Source organism: Protopterus annectens, chromosome 10.part0 (genome assembly GCF_019279795.1).
Source record: "Protopterus annectens isolate FY-2018-M chromosome 10.part0, PAN1.0, whole genome shotgun sequence".
Classification (NCBI taxonomy): Eukaryota; Metazoa; Chordata; order Ceratodontiformes; family Protopteridae; genus Protopterus; species Protopterus annectens.
In genome coordinates, this window is record NC_056744.1 from 1,624,169,929 (window position 1) to 1,624,183,975 (window position 14,047).

Below are 14,047 nucleotides of genomic sequence, written 5' to 3' on the forward strand. Positions count from 1 at the left end.
AAGTTGGACACTGATGCACTGGGAGCTAGTTTGTACATTTAAAGCAGACATTCTGGCCAGAGGATAGACTACATAGGACAGTAACTTACTAGGCAAGATGGTGTTCTTCCAGTTAAAAAGCAATGAAGCACACGTCTATATCATGACTTGGCAAAAGTATTGATTAAAACTTGAATTAGGTCTTTCAAGTTCAGCACTGCAGACTATTCAGAAACAGATCACTCCTGTCACCGCAGTGTGAAGAGTCAAACTTTAGCATTAATCTTTAGCATACTTAAGTTGCCATGAATAAATTTGTGAACTAGTCCCTTGGAATCACTTCTTTCCATTATTCACAGGGTACAATTCCTAGCCATTTCATGTAAACGTAGCCATCCCACCCTGAGCTCGTTACCAATGATCTCCTGCAGTAAAATAAGTTCATACACAAGGCTTTACACAATCATTTCATACCACTAAATGTTACATGTTCTGACTTTCAGTTTCACTGGACAAGCTTCCTGTTATGTGCAAGAGAAACAGCAGTGAAAATGCAGAGTCCAACAGCAAATGCTGAAGCTACTACAAGCAGGGCTGATGTAATCATGAGTTCAAGATGCAACTTATCAGGAGAGACAGAATTGCCTGCAAAAAGTTTTAAAAAAAATTAAAATGTGACTGGTGTTACTCAGAACTCCCCATGACTTTTCCACCCATGTTAACAAATGCAGGTAGTTTGTAACCAGCTACTCACTGCAGTTTAATTCTTTGGGCTCACTGTTCGAGAGTCATGCTGCAAAGCACATATCAGCTTACCTCTTGTTCAGACAAGTTCAGTGTTGCCAGTTGGTGATTACCAGCAGGCATGTCTGACTTCTGCTCATTCCTTTTAAAGACAAGGGACCTGAAGAAACCAAAGCCTTCTCACTGGTTATAGACACCACATTCCTTTTCTTTCCTAGCAGGAGAGAAAATGTGTTATAGCAAAGAATGTCATTTACAAGGCCATATGCATGCAGCAGCTGACACATCATGACCCATTTAGTTACCATGGCATCCGATCCAAACAGTCCTCTCACCAGGGTGAGGCATACATACTTTGTGGGCAGTTCCTGGTGCAGATCTCTTCAGCTGGATGGCATATGGCAGCACTGCAGTGACTATATACCTGCAAGAGGGACAGACTTTAGCTCAAGTCACCTGTTCCTTTACCACCTATTTGCACTTTAGTTGCATACCAGCTCCCTCCTCCCCAACTTCCATTTTAAATGAAGTGCTTCCTTCACCTACAGAGCAGTAGTGAGATCATGAACATTAAATGAAGCTAAACTTATCGTTTCACTCAGAGGAGATGCACTTGAATCCAGAAAGACAAAGGTCTTTATTTCAAACCTCTTACGATGGATGGGAAATTAAAGGCCAGAGTTGGCATTTACCTCACGTAAAGTGGTCTTATAGCTGTCTCCTGCATAAGGGCACCTGCAGTGAAACAATTAAGGACCATCACAAGGGCACCTACAATTACAAGCTTCAGAAAAAAACTGAAATATCCAGCCACCTTAACCATTCCAGATTCAGCCAAGCCCATTTAGTATAAATAGGTAGAGAGTCTCCAAAAGCTTACCCTGACACAAGGTTCCAAAAGGTTACATCACTCAAGTTCACACTTGGAGTTGCCCAACATTCTTCCAACACTAATTCAATGGAAGGATCAGTTTGACCCAAGATTCGAACCTCTGCATACACAGGCTCTCTCAAGACCTTCACAATAGGTTAGTCTCTCTCTCTCTCTCTCTCTCTCTCTCTCTCTCAGAGTACCATGTTCTGTAATCAGAATCTTTCAGGGAAAGAAGAAACAGTTTCCCAAAGATAAGTTTTCCATTGCTTGGCTTCTAGGTATTATTTGCAGACTGCAAAAGTTTAAAATACTCCAGTGGAAAATATTTTCGGCCTTATGAAGCAAATAAGACTACGCTGCATTTCATCATATACAAAATACCATAATGCTTACCTGTAGCAATTCTCAGCTCCAGTCTCAATTGGCCATCATTGGTTGCTGGGAGAGGAGGAGCCACAGTGAATACAGATATCTGGAGATCAAGAGCTTGATGATCTACACGTTCCCGGTCACTGACTGTGGCACTGTGAAACAGGTATTGGTGGGGGGGGTAATGGATTGTTGCTGTGCAAAGTGGGGGGTGAGGGTCAGTGGGGCTACTGGATGAGGTCTTTAGGTGGCTTAAATTAGCTTTTAGTTTAAATTGTACTGCTCACTGTTAAGCAACTCCTATATCTAGGCTAGGAGCATTTATTGCATCTCTAGTTTCTATGTGATAGAAGAGTGGATCTGCCTCTGATATATAAAGAAAGCTGCTTTAATAAAGATTTGAGATGCACACCTCACTAGAGGGTGGAGGTGGAAAGGAGGTGCATTTTCAGAGTTGAGTTTGGGAGTCTAAAAAGCGTGAAAGTGCTACTTTCTTATGTGCATGTGGGGGCACTAACACAGGATAGCTTTTCAGACCATGTATACTTTATAGGCTGCTCAAATGTGGCTTTTTAAATTTTAGGGAGATCTCTCTGATGTGACTTATGAATCTAACCTTCAGGCAACTGAATAACTCATACTGCAAAACCAGTACAGACTTTAAGCAGACAACATGATGACTTTACATCTGAAAAGCCTGTAAGTAGAAGCACAAATATATTTAAATTTCATACCAGTGTAGATTTAGTATATTAACTAAAACCCAAGTCATTAAATCTGTCCAATAATATGTACAAATTCCTTTGTGCTCTATTCTGGGAATAAACTGAAGCCTATGGTCAGACTTGATTGTAAATACAAATGCAGAAACTATAAGTTAATGTTCCAGGTAATATCCTTGAAAAAGCATTTAAAGCAGCCAAACTAATGGTTGTGAGACACTTAGTATAATTAAAAGAATTTCTACTGTACAGTTAGTGGGATACGTGTCAAGTCACGACACCACTTTTATCAAGTGCTAAACAATCAAAAGAAAACCAGCAAAACAACTTAGGACAAACTTCAAATATAAGTTTTTTGTTTTCAGGGGGCAAGTCTCTCTCTGCATCCCCATGTAGGGGAACAACCCCCAACCTAAATATACCTATACAGAGCTCTCAAAAAAGTGGAAGCAAAAGAAAACTCTACTGCTGGTGAAACTTTTCTTTATACTTTTCTTTCAATTGTTTAGCATTTGATAAAAGTGCTGTCAGTCAAATGACAGACATCCCAACTGGAGAGAGATTTCATTTGCCAGTGCAGGCAAAAGCATAAATCAAGCTAATGGTCAGAGCTGTAAACCTAAGGCTAGTAAAGAGGCTGGTAGAAACATACAGGTGGGACCAAGAAGAACCATCACCAGGGACAGTGGGTTTAGGTAAGGTCTAATCTGGTAGAACTAATGGTGGCCTTTTTCACAAGAAAATGCCTGTTTGACTTTACTCTTATAGGAGTTTTCAGCCCTGACTCGACCATCTGTTTTGTCTTCTGGAATGACAATAACATGCAGATATAATAGAACCAAATTTTGTTTGAAATTCTGTCTCAGTTATCTGACCAAAGCTGTATTTCTTTGCCTATGGCTTGGTTTTATTTCTCAGTGTTGGCCTCTTGGTTGTATTGGGGCTGATTTTTGCCCTTATAATTCAGAGGAAATGCCATTATATGCATCTGCTTTGTAGTAACTAGAACTGCACTGTAGCTTGGAGGTATTGAGCTTGAACGAGTTCTGCTTCTCTCCTAGGTTGTACAGATGATGGCTTCAACATCATTGTCCTTCAGAAGGAGGTGACCCAGCCAGCATTGGACCTATCTAGTGTGACCCTGGCAGGCTCCACCAGCTCCCAGTGTGATCCAATTTTCCAGTCTGGTGAGCCTGAGTAAAAACAAAGATGGAGGAGGGTGCAAAACTGAAAGGCATGTGGTAAAATTAAAAGTGCAAGAAGAGAAAAACAACAAGCGGCTAACTTCCATAGTCTTCATCTACAAGACCAATAGCAGACGAAGATTTTTTATATACTTTTCCAGATATACACCTCTACCCAATTCCCACTCCTCCATGATTTATGTCATGGTCCCAACTCCAGTACCACAGTGTCAACATACCCTGACTTGTAGCAGCTTCTGTTGTAACGTAGTCAAAAAAAATATTCATGGCCATCTTCACTAGATGGCTACAAAAATGAGAAACTCCAAATGGATTAAAAAGACAAAAGCTGAAATCTTTGTTAGCAGAGGTTAACTGAATAAGTCATACTGCAAAAGCAGTACAGACTTTAAGCAGACAGCATGATGACTTTACATCTGAAAAGCCTGTAAGTAGAAGCACAAATATATTTAAATTTCATACCGGTGTAGATGTAGTATATTAACTAAAGCCCAAGTCATTAAATCTGCCCAATAATATGTACAAATTCCTTTGTGCTCTATTCTGGGAATAAACTGAAGCCTATGGTCAGACTTGATTGTAAATACAAATGCAGAAAAGAACAGTTGTGTACACCTACCATAAATGTAGATGTTCGAGCGTCTTCACTGTTACAGTCATGACTGTAGGGTTCTCCCCTGCTGGCAGGCAGCCCTCGGTTGGCCAGAATCCCAAAGTCTGGGTCCAGCGTCGGCTGTTCAACCATGCTCCCTGACGTCAGAGTGCCAGGAGTATAAAGCTGACAGCCGACGCCATCTTCTCCAGTTTTTCTTGCCCCAGATGTCAGGAATCCCAAAATGAAAAAGGTCCCATAACCTTTGCAAATACACCTCAGAAGAATGAAGAAAAAAAGGGAACCACACAAAAGTAAAAATAAGAGGGGACAGGAGGGAGGGAAACCCAGACTGCAACAGTGAAGACACTCGAACATCTACATTTATGGTAGGTGTACACAACTGTACTATGTTCATGTTTCACTGTTGCAGTCATGACTGTAGGGTAGAATCCCAAAGCTGAAAGAAAGGGAGGTGGTCATAAAGAAGAAGGGGTGGCTAAAAGGCCCTGCAAGACTGCAGAGGCAAAGCCTGCCCTAGACTTAGAGTAGAGAGGTAGATTGTAGTGCTTAGAAAAAGTATGCACTGAACTCCAAGTTGCAGCTTCCAAAATGTCTTTGGTAGGAACTCCCCTGAGGAAGGCCACAGAAGTGGCAGCAGCTCTGGTGGAATGAGTCCGTATACTCCCTGGGATTTGCTTTCCATGGTGTGAATAACAAAATCTGATTCCATGAGCAATCCATTTAGAAATGGTCTGTTTTGAAATGGCTTTACCTTGGGAACTTGAAGCATAAGAAACAAACAATTGTTCTGATTTTCTGATGTCCTTGGTTCTGTTCAGGTAAAAACGTAGTTGTCTGTGTACATCCAAGGAATGTAAGATCCTTTCCCCTTTATTTTGAGGAGTGGGGAAAAAGGTTGGCAAGTGGATAGTTTGATTTAAAGCCACTTTGGAAACCACCTTTAGGCATGAGGGTGGATTAGTCCTCAAAGATACCCTGTCTTGATGAAAAATAATATAAGGTTCCACAGCCATAAGAGCTTGTAACTCTGAAACTCTCCTGGCAGAGGTTAGTGCTAACAGGATAGCTGTCTTCCAAGATAAAAACTTGATGTCGGAAGAGGCAGCAGGCTCAAAAGGAGGCAGGGTTAGTTTTTCCAAAACATAGTTGAGATCCCAAGCAGAAATGGGAGGAGATCTAGGAGGTCTTAAGTTCTTAGCTCCTCTGAGAAACTGTCTCATGAGCTGGTGAGAAAAGATGGGAGGGTCTGTATTATAATGAGCAGAAATAGCAGAGGCATGTATCTTAATGGAAGAGAAAGAGAGACCCTTATGTAAGAGATCTGCCAGGTAAAGTAAAATTAAAGTAATGTTAGGAAGAAGAGGATCAGAATCCTGAGCCTGCATCCAGGAACAAAATCTTTTCCATTTTCCTGCATAAGATTTCCTAGTGCTAGGACGTCTGGCTTCTAAAATGACATCCATAACCTGATTGGGTAGGAAAGAAGAAATCAAAGGCCCTGGATTAACCAGGCCGCCAGGCTGAGAGTTCTGACATGAGAGTGTAGAACCTGACCCTGATGTTGGGACAGAAGGTTCGGAAACTGAGGTAAAACCCAAGGGGGCTCCAGGCATAGGTTTTTTTAGAGTTGGATACCAAAACTGCCGAGGACAGTTTGGAGCCAGCAAGATTATCATCTTGGGCTTGTCCTGTTTTATCTTCAATAAAACCCGTGGAAGAAGAGGAAGAGGCAGAAAGGCATATCCTGAGAGGTTCCTCCAACTGAATGACAGGGCATCCACTTTCCAAGCTTCTCTGTGGAAAGTCCTGGTGCAAAAATTCTGTAGTTGATGATTGAGATGGGATGCAAAGAGGTCTATGTGAGGACATCCCCAGACTGCTATCACCCTGAATATTTTGGTGTCCAGCATCCACTCGTGTGGATCCGAAAGGTTTCTGCTCAGACTGTCTGTCAGGAAGTTTTGTTTCCCTGGTAGAAACTGAGCTTGAAGATCCAGATTGCAAGCTAGAGCTGTGTTCCATAGATCCATGGCTAGTCTGCAAAGGGGGTAGGAATGAGATCCCCCTTGCTTGTTTATGTACCACATAACTGTGGTGTTGTCCGTCCGTATTAGTAGTTGTTCTGGTTGTAAGAGATTCCTGAAGGCCAATAGAGCTTTCTGAACGGCTAACATTTCCTTTACATTGATATGCAGGTGCTTCTGATCCTTTGTCCAAAGGCCCTGCAGACAATGGGCTCCCCAAGCATAATCCGAGACGTCCGTGGTTAGAATCTGAGTGGCAGGAGGCAGATGGAAGGGTTTCCCTTTGTTCAGAGCACATGCCCTGGACCACCAAAGAAATTCCTTTTGAAGGCAAGGAAGGACAGAGATCAGTACATCTAAACTGTGGCAATGCTGAGACCATACACTTTTTAGGTACCACTGTATTTTCCTCATGTGTAGTCTTGCATATGGTATGAGAAGGATGCAGGAGGCCATGTAACCCAAAGCCTGCAGGAATTTCCTTGCAGATAGTTGAGTTAAAGTTGACAAGGTTCTGAAAGTTGAAGCCAGCTGTAATTGTTTTTCGGATGTCAGAAATTCCATCTGGGTTGTGGTGTTTAGATGTGCACCCAGAAAAGTTATCTGTTGTGATGGTGTCAAATTTGACTTTATGTTTACAGAGAATCCCAGGAACTTGAGGAGGTTCTGTACAAATTCCAGATGCTGGAGTAAGACATCCTTGCTGTCTGCCTGAATTAGACAATCGTCCAGATAAGGGTAAATTTGAACTCCCTTGAGTCTGCAGTAAGCTACTACTGGAGCCAGGCATTTGGTGAAGGCCCTGGGTGCAGTAGACAATCCAAAGGGCAGCGCAGAGAATTGAAAGTGCCTCGATCCGGCCTTGAACCCGAGGTATTTTCTGCGATCCTGCCTGATGGGAATGTGTAAATATGCCTCCTTTAAATCCAAAGTTACCATCCATGCATCTTTGGACAGCATTGGAAGTAGCTGCTGTAGAGTAAGCATCTTGAATTTTGGAATCTCTAGACAGGTGATCAAGACCGACAGATCCAGAATGGGTCTCCATGAGTTTTGCTTCCTTGGGACTAGAAAGAGCCTTGAGTAAAAACCTTTTCCCATCTCTGAAAGTGGAACCAGTTCGATGGCATTCATAGCCAAAAGAGCTTCCATCTGGTTTAAGGCCTCCGTCCATTGATGTTTTGGAAGGTCTGGCCATCTGCTTGGCCTTGGCAAGGTATGAAAATGGAATTTGTAACCTCAAAACCCACTTGTCTTGGGTTATTTGAGTCCAATTTTGATAAAAAAAAGAGAGTTTTCCTCCGAGAGGGGCTTCCAGGCAAGAAGTTCCTGTAGCCCAACAGAGGGAGTCACTGAGTTTGTTTCCTTTGAGTTTGTGACCTGTCCTCTCCTCCTCTAGGGGTGGAAGCAGTCCACTGTCTTGGTCTATAAGAAGCTTGTGTTTGAGGCCTTCATCTGGAGCGTCTATATCTACCCCTCTGAGGCCTGTCTGAATTGGGAAAGGACCAATTTTTTGAAGGCCAATTCCTGCTAAATCTAGGTGGCTGTACTTGTAAGAAATCTTTAACTGTTTGCATGGATTTCACCTTATCCTCCATCTTTTTAATCACCTCTTCAGCTTTAGATCCAAACAAAACATTATGCTGAACAGGAGCATCCAATAATTTAGCCTTTACTTGTTCAGGCAAATTTTGTTCCTTTAGCCATGCATGCCTTCTAATGACTGTGCCAGAGGCCACAGCCCTACAAGAAGCCTCCAAGGCATCAAATCCACAGTGTAAACCATGTTTCCCAACTTGTTCAGTGGCATGCAATAAGTCATGTAATTCCTTATCATCTGCACAGGCAGAAATGGAAGTAAGCTTTTGTTTTAAAACAGACAAGAGAAATTGCTGGTATTTTAGCATATGAAACTGACAGTTTAAAGCCCTAATAGACAAAGTAGCAGAAATGTACACCTTTTTGCCCCATCTTTCTAAGGATCGAGAATCCTTTTCAGTAGGAATGGGATTTTTGGCAGAAGCAGCCTTAACTCCCTTAGGACCCTGAGAAATGGTTTCAGGGTCAGCAGAAGGATTCTTGTATAAAAACTGATGGGAATCAGGAACCCTGTAATATCTATCAGGCTTAACAGGAGCAGGAGGAAGAGAGTCAGGGGTTAAATTAGCCTCAGAAAAGGCATCATCCACAATATCCAAAACAGGAGGAACAGCCAGGGGTCTATGTTGCTGAAGAAAATCCCTCAGTCTTTTCTTAGATTCCAAATACTCCTGTCCTTCCCAGGGAAATGTTCCCTCATTTCATGCAAAGTTTCCCCAAGAGAGAAATCCTCAGGGGGAGAAGCTGAAGGAATGGATTCTTCAGCATCAGAATCCTCATAAGGAGGGAAAGAATATTCCTGATCAGAAGAAGAAACTGAGGAAACAGAAGCCTGATCAGAGGAATCATAATAAACATCCTGCCTTGGCCTTTTATCTGGAGGGGGATGTGAACCCCTAATCATAGTAAGTAAATCCTCTGCCATCTTGAGTAACTGTTTCTGTGACTTGGGAGCCGGTTCAGAGGAGGCCTGTGTTGTAGTCTTTGATTTAGAAGGAGTCTTTGCCTTTGTCTTTGCCTTTATCAGAAGTTGAGTAGGCCTGAAAACCCCTTCGGAAGCCGGTACCTGCAAAGCGGCTCTGGACCCATCCAAAGGAGCATTGTCCGAAGGTCCTGCAACAGAAATATTTAAAGGCCTGGTTGGCTCCTCATGAGAGTCCGTTTCGGCCGTCAGTTCTGAAATGGCCGACGACAGGGGCTGCAAAAGCACCTCACTGATGATGGCCGAACCTGAAGCTGGCTCCGCTTGTGTGCTATCATCAGATTTGGACCTCGGAGGCCTGTCTATCCTTGCGACGTTTGTGAACTCCGGTAGCCGGAACCGTATCCGATGACATTTTGTAGTTAAAGCGCCTACTGAAGTAATGAAAAGCAAAATCATACCTTCGCTTAATTGTACGTTGATTGAATCTAGCACAAAACCGACAACTAGCTACATCGTGATCAGGGCCTAAGCAAAGAATACAGTAAGAATGAAAATCCTTAGGAGGTATTTGTTTCCCACATGAAATACAATTATTAACTTTTTCTGACATCGGAGTGGAGCAAGAAAAAAGTTTCCCCAATGGAGTACTTAGCTTTGAGTGGAGAAGAAAATCTTCGGACTGAAGTATATCAGAAAAAATTGTCAGGAGTCAGCCGACCGGCACTTGCGAACTGCTATCACCGCACGGCAAGAAAGACTGGAGAAGATGGCATCGGCTGTCAGCTTTATACTCCTGGCCCTCTGACGTCAGGGAGCATGGTTGAACAGCCGATGCCGGACCCAGACTTTGGGATTCTGGCCGACCGAGGGCTGCCTGCCAGCAGGGGAGAACCCTAGTCATGACTGCAACAGTGAAACACGATGAACATCTATAAGTTAATGTTCCAGGTAATACCCTTGAAAAAGCATTTAAAGCAGCCAAACTAATGGTTGTGAGACACTTAGCATAATCAAAAGAATTTCTACTTCTACTGTACAGTTAGTGGGATAAGTGTCAAGTCACGACACCACTTTTATCAAGTGCTAAACGATCAAAAGAAAACCAGCAAAACAACTTAGGACAAACTTCAAATATAAGTTTTTTGTTTTCAGGGGGCAAGTCTCTCTCTCCATCCCCATGTAGGGGAACAACCCCCAACCTAAATATACCTATACAGAACTCTCAAAAAAAGTGGAAGCAAAAGAAAACTCTACTGCTGGTGAAACTTTTCTTTCAATTGTTTAACATTTGATAAAAGTGCTGTCAGTCAAATGACAGACATCCCAATTGGGGAGGGATTTCATTTGCCAGTGCAAACAAAAGCATAAATCAAGCTAATGGTCAGAGCTGTAAACCTAAGGCTAGTAAAGAGGTTGGTAGTCAAAGTATTCAAAATAGTCATAAGTGCAGTTTGCAAATTCATAAAGTATTATGCGATAGTGCACATATTCATGAAGATCGGCAAGATGGTCAAAAAAATAATTTTTAGTTGCAGAAGGTTAGCAAACGTGTCTTCCAACAATGTAGTTTGAAAAGAATCCACAAAGAGTGCTGATATAGCTAGAAAATGTGGTAAGAATTATGTTGTGTACTGCTCTGAGATATAAGAAACATAACTCTCAAGATACTGATTGTGTTTAATAAGCGGATACCTTCCAGTTATTCTGATTTGTTTACTGGTCTAAATCACCTGCCAGGAGAGTATCATTAAGATTTCTGCTGAAGCTTAAGTATACATGCACCAAAAAGAGACTTTATTTTGCTGAAAATCAGAACTGTAGAAGAGTGTGCACATGTTGTACCTTTAAGAAGCATTTCAAGGACAACACATGCTAGCCTCAGTGCCATTTTGAGTGCAGCCAGAAAGTGAGCATGTATGAGTGTAATAGCTAGTTTGTTTATAAGTTTATCCAAGTTAGTGTTACCAAACCTCAATCCTGATGTGTTTGTACATAATAAAGCTGGCTTGAACAGAACCCACAAACACTTATCTATTTTATCCTGAATGGACAACCGACAAGAAATGATAAAAAATTGAAGTGCAAGGAAGCTATGGGAGTAATCAAACTTATAAATGGGCAAACAGCACAGTAAAAGCTGTGAAGTAAGAGAGTAAGTGTGGATCCTCAAACTTTAAACAAATAAATCAAAGAATGTTATCCACTATAAGTAGTTGAGTAGGTTATTGCAACTATAGCTAATGTTTATTTCTTCTCTGAGCTTGATGGCAATAGATGGTTTGGGCAGTTTAAACTAGATGATGATAGCTTGAAGGTGTGCACATTCAACAAACTTCTGGGTAGATACCAATATAGAAGATGCCTTTGGGAATCATATCAGCCCAAGAAGTATTTGAGGACATTAGCTGCAAAGACTGAAGAGCTAGAAAGTATGAATATAATTAATGGTGATCTACTACACAGAAACCAGACTCAAAGACTTAAAATGCTAAGTGATTTAAGGCAAAGAGGCTTGAAACTGACAGACTAAACTTGGACTTGACAGATATATGGCAAACCACATAGAATTAACTAGCAGCCATGTGAAGAGTTCAGGGATTCAAAGAAACTAAATAATGCATGTCTTCTTAGCTGTCATTGGCCTCACACAACAAACTCCCAAACATCAGCACTGCACAACTGTACAGTGCTCATCTGTGAATCACAATCCTAAGTGCTGGATATGTGCATCTACCCCTAATTTATGGGACACAAAAGTCTCAAACCATCCCCCGATACATTTAAAGCAAATGTGAATATGCAGAACCTCTGACAGGTCATCTTTTATGAAGTTCATTGGTATGATGCAATATGTTTCCAAGTCCATTCCAAATTGATCAGATACAATATAGTCTCTCAGGAAGCTACTAGGACATGTTTGATTTTACGAAACACCAGCTTCCCAGAACAATGAAGGCAGTCCTCCTAATCCAAGTGGATACCACCAATAATTCCACCAAAGTAAAGACCGTTCCAAAAACCGAACTCCACCAAGAAAAGGTTCAAAAACTTTATTTTATACAACTCAGATTCAGCACTTTCATCTCCTTTCCGGAGACCTCTTCAGAATCGATTCTGATTCAGATTCTGAAAGGTCTCCGGAAAGGAGACGAAAGTGCTAAATCTGAGTTGTGTAAAATAGTTTTTGAACCTTTTCTTGGTGTTCGGTTTTTGTAACGGTCTTTACTTTGGTGGAATTATTGGTGGTATCCACTTGGATTAGGAGGACTGCCTTCATTGATTCGGGAAGCTGGTGTTTTGTTTGGTCAGCATACTATTTGGTTGTAATTTTTGGCACATGTTTGATTTTAGCCATTGGTGCAATACGGCATCTTCGAAATGCTAAAAAACCTAGTCACTAAGGCACCTATATTGAAATGAAGTGTAACAGTTACACTTCAGGGCTTGGATCATTACTACTGCAAGAAGGTAAACAGCATATGGATCAGGAGCTAAAACAGATGCTAAAACATACAATGCTGAAATAGTGAAAGAGGCATTACCCAAAATATTTTGATGTCATCACTTATCTATGGTAAACTAGTCACTGTGAAGTCAGCCCATTAATCAAGTCAGATTGTATGAAGAGTGTCTTCATAAACACTGGCTAAACTTCAAAAAAAAAAAAATACTGAGTTTCCAGAAGTATGATATTTAGTTTCCATACAAACCAAGTAAGTTGATGCATGCAATTTAGAGAAAAGTATATATTTAAAAATGTAAAGATTTGCAAGAGAGATGTGGACATTTAGTGGATTATATCAGATCTGTCTGTCTACTTGAGAAGCTAGAAGAACCAAGAATTTGTGCAAAAAAATACAGGGAAATGCAATTGTTTAGAATGTTTTAATGACTAGATGGTCAGCCAATGCTAAGTCAGTACATCCAGACATTAGAGTCTACATTCCATACTGTGATGAGCTTTCATGTATCCAAAGCTTGATGAAAGGTGACAGTGAATTACCATTCCTATTCAGTTGCAAGAAATATGCTACATAAAATCCGTGAATCACATCTGTGAATTAGAAAATGTAAAGAACATAATGTTCTACATAGGCCTAAGGTGTATGAATACATGGAATAGATGGTGTAATCGTGAGAAACTTGCAAAATGTACAGAAATTAGAATCAGAGAGAATCTGTTACATGAAATATTGGATCTTTCATGGCTGAAAGTGTGAATAAAGCTGTTTCAGTGTAAGAATGCACATTACACAACGACCCCCCATTAATATTCCAAAACGTGCACGCTAATTGGTCAGCGTGCACGTTGTAAATCAGAGTTATAATAATGGAAAAAGGTCCAGACGCCCAGACTTTTTCCATTAGTATAACCTTTTTTTTTTTTTTTTTTTTTTTTACAGCAATTGAGAACGCAAGATCTCCGTTGCTTTTTACAACCTGTCTATGTTAAACGAGTTTAACAGACAGCTTAGAGCAACGCAGCATCACCGTTGCTTTTTTTTTTTTAAAGGTCTCACTATGTTAAACCCATTTAACATAGTAAGACACACTAAAAAGCAACAGAGATCTTGCTTTCTCCGTTGCTTTTTTCAAAACCGTCCCACTATGTTAAATGGGTCTAACATAGCGAGACAGCTTTAAAAAAGGCAGCAGAGATTCCCCCATTGCTTTTTTTTTTTAAAGCTGTCTCGCTATGTTAAACATTTAACATAGTGAGACAGGTTGTAAAAAGCAACTGAGATCTTGCTTTCTCAGTTGCTTTTGCCCACAGCTCTAATGTACTGCATAACTAAACGCATGCGCAGTACATCAGAACTGCCACAGAATACCAGGCAGCAAGGAGGCATTATACAATGCCATTATTTAAGAAAAGTAATTTTTTCTTAAATGTCATTGTATAATAGCAATAACCCACTTCTGGGTGTGGTCTGGATTTACCTACAATTGTATTTGTTTGGCCACCCAGTGACCAAACCACACCAACCAT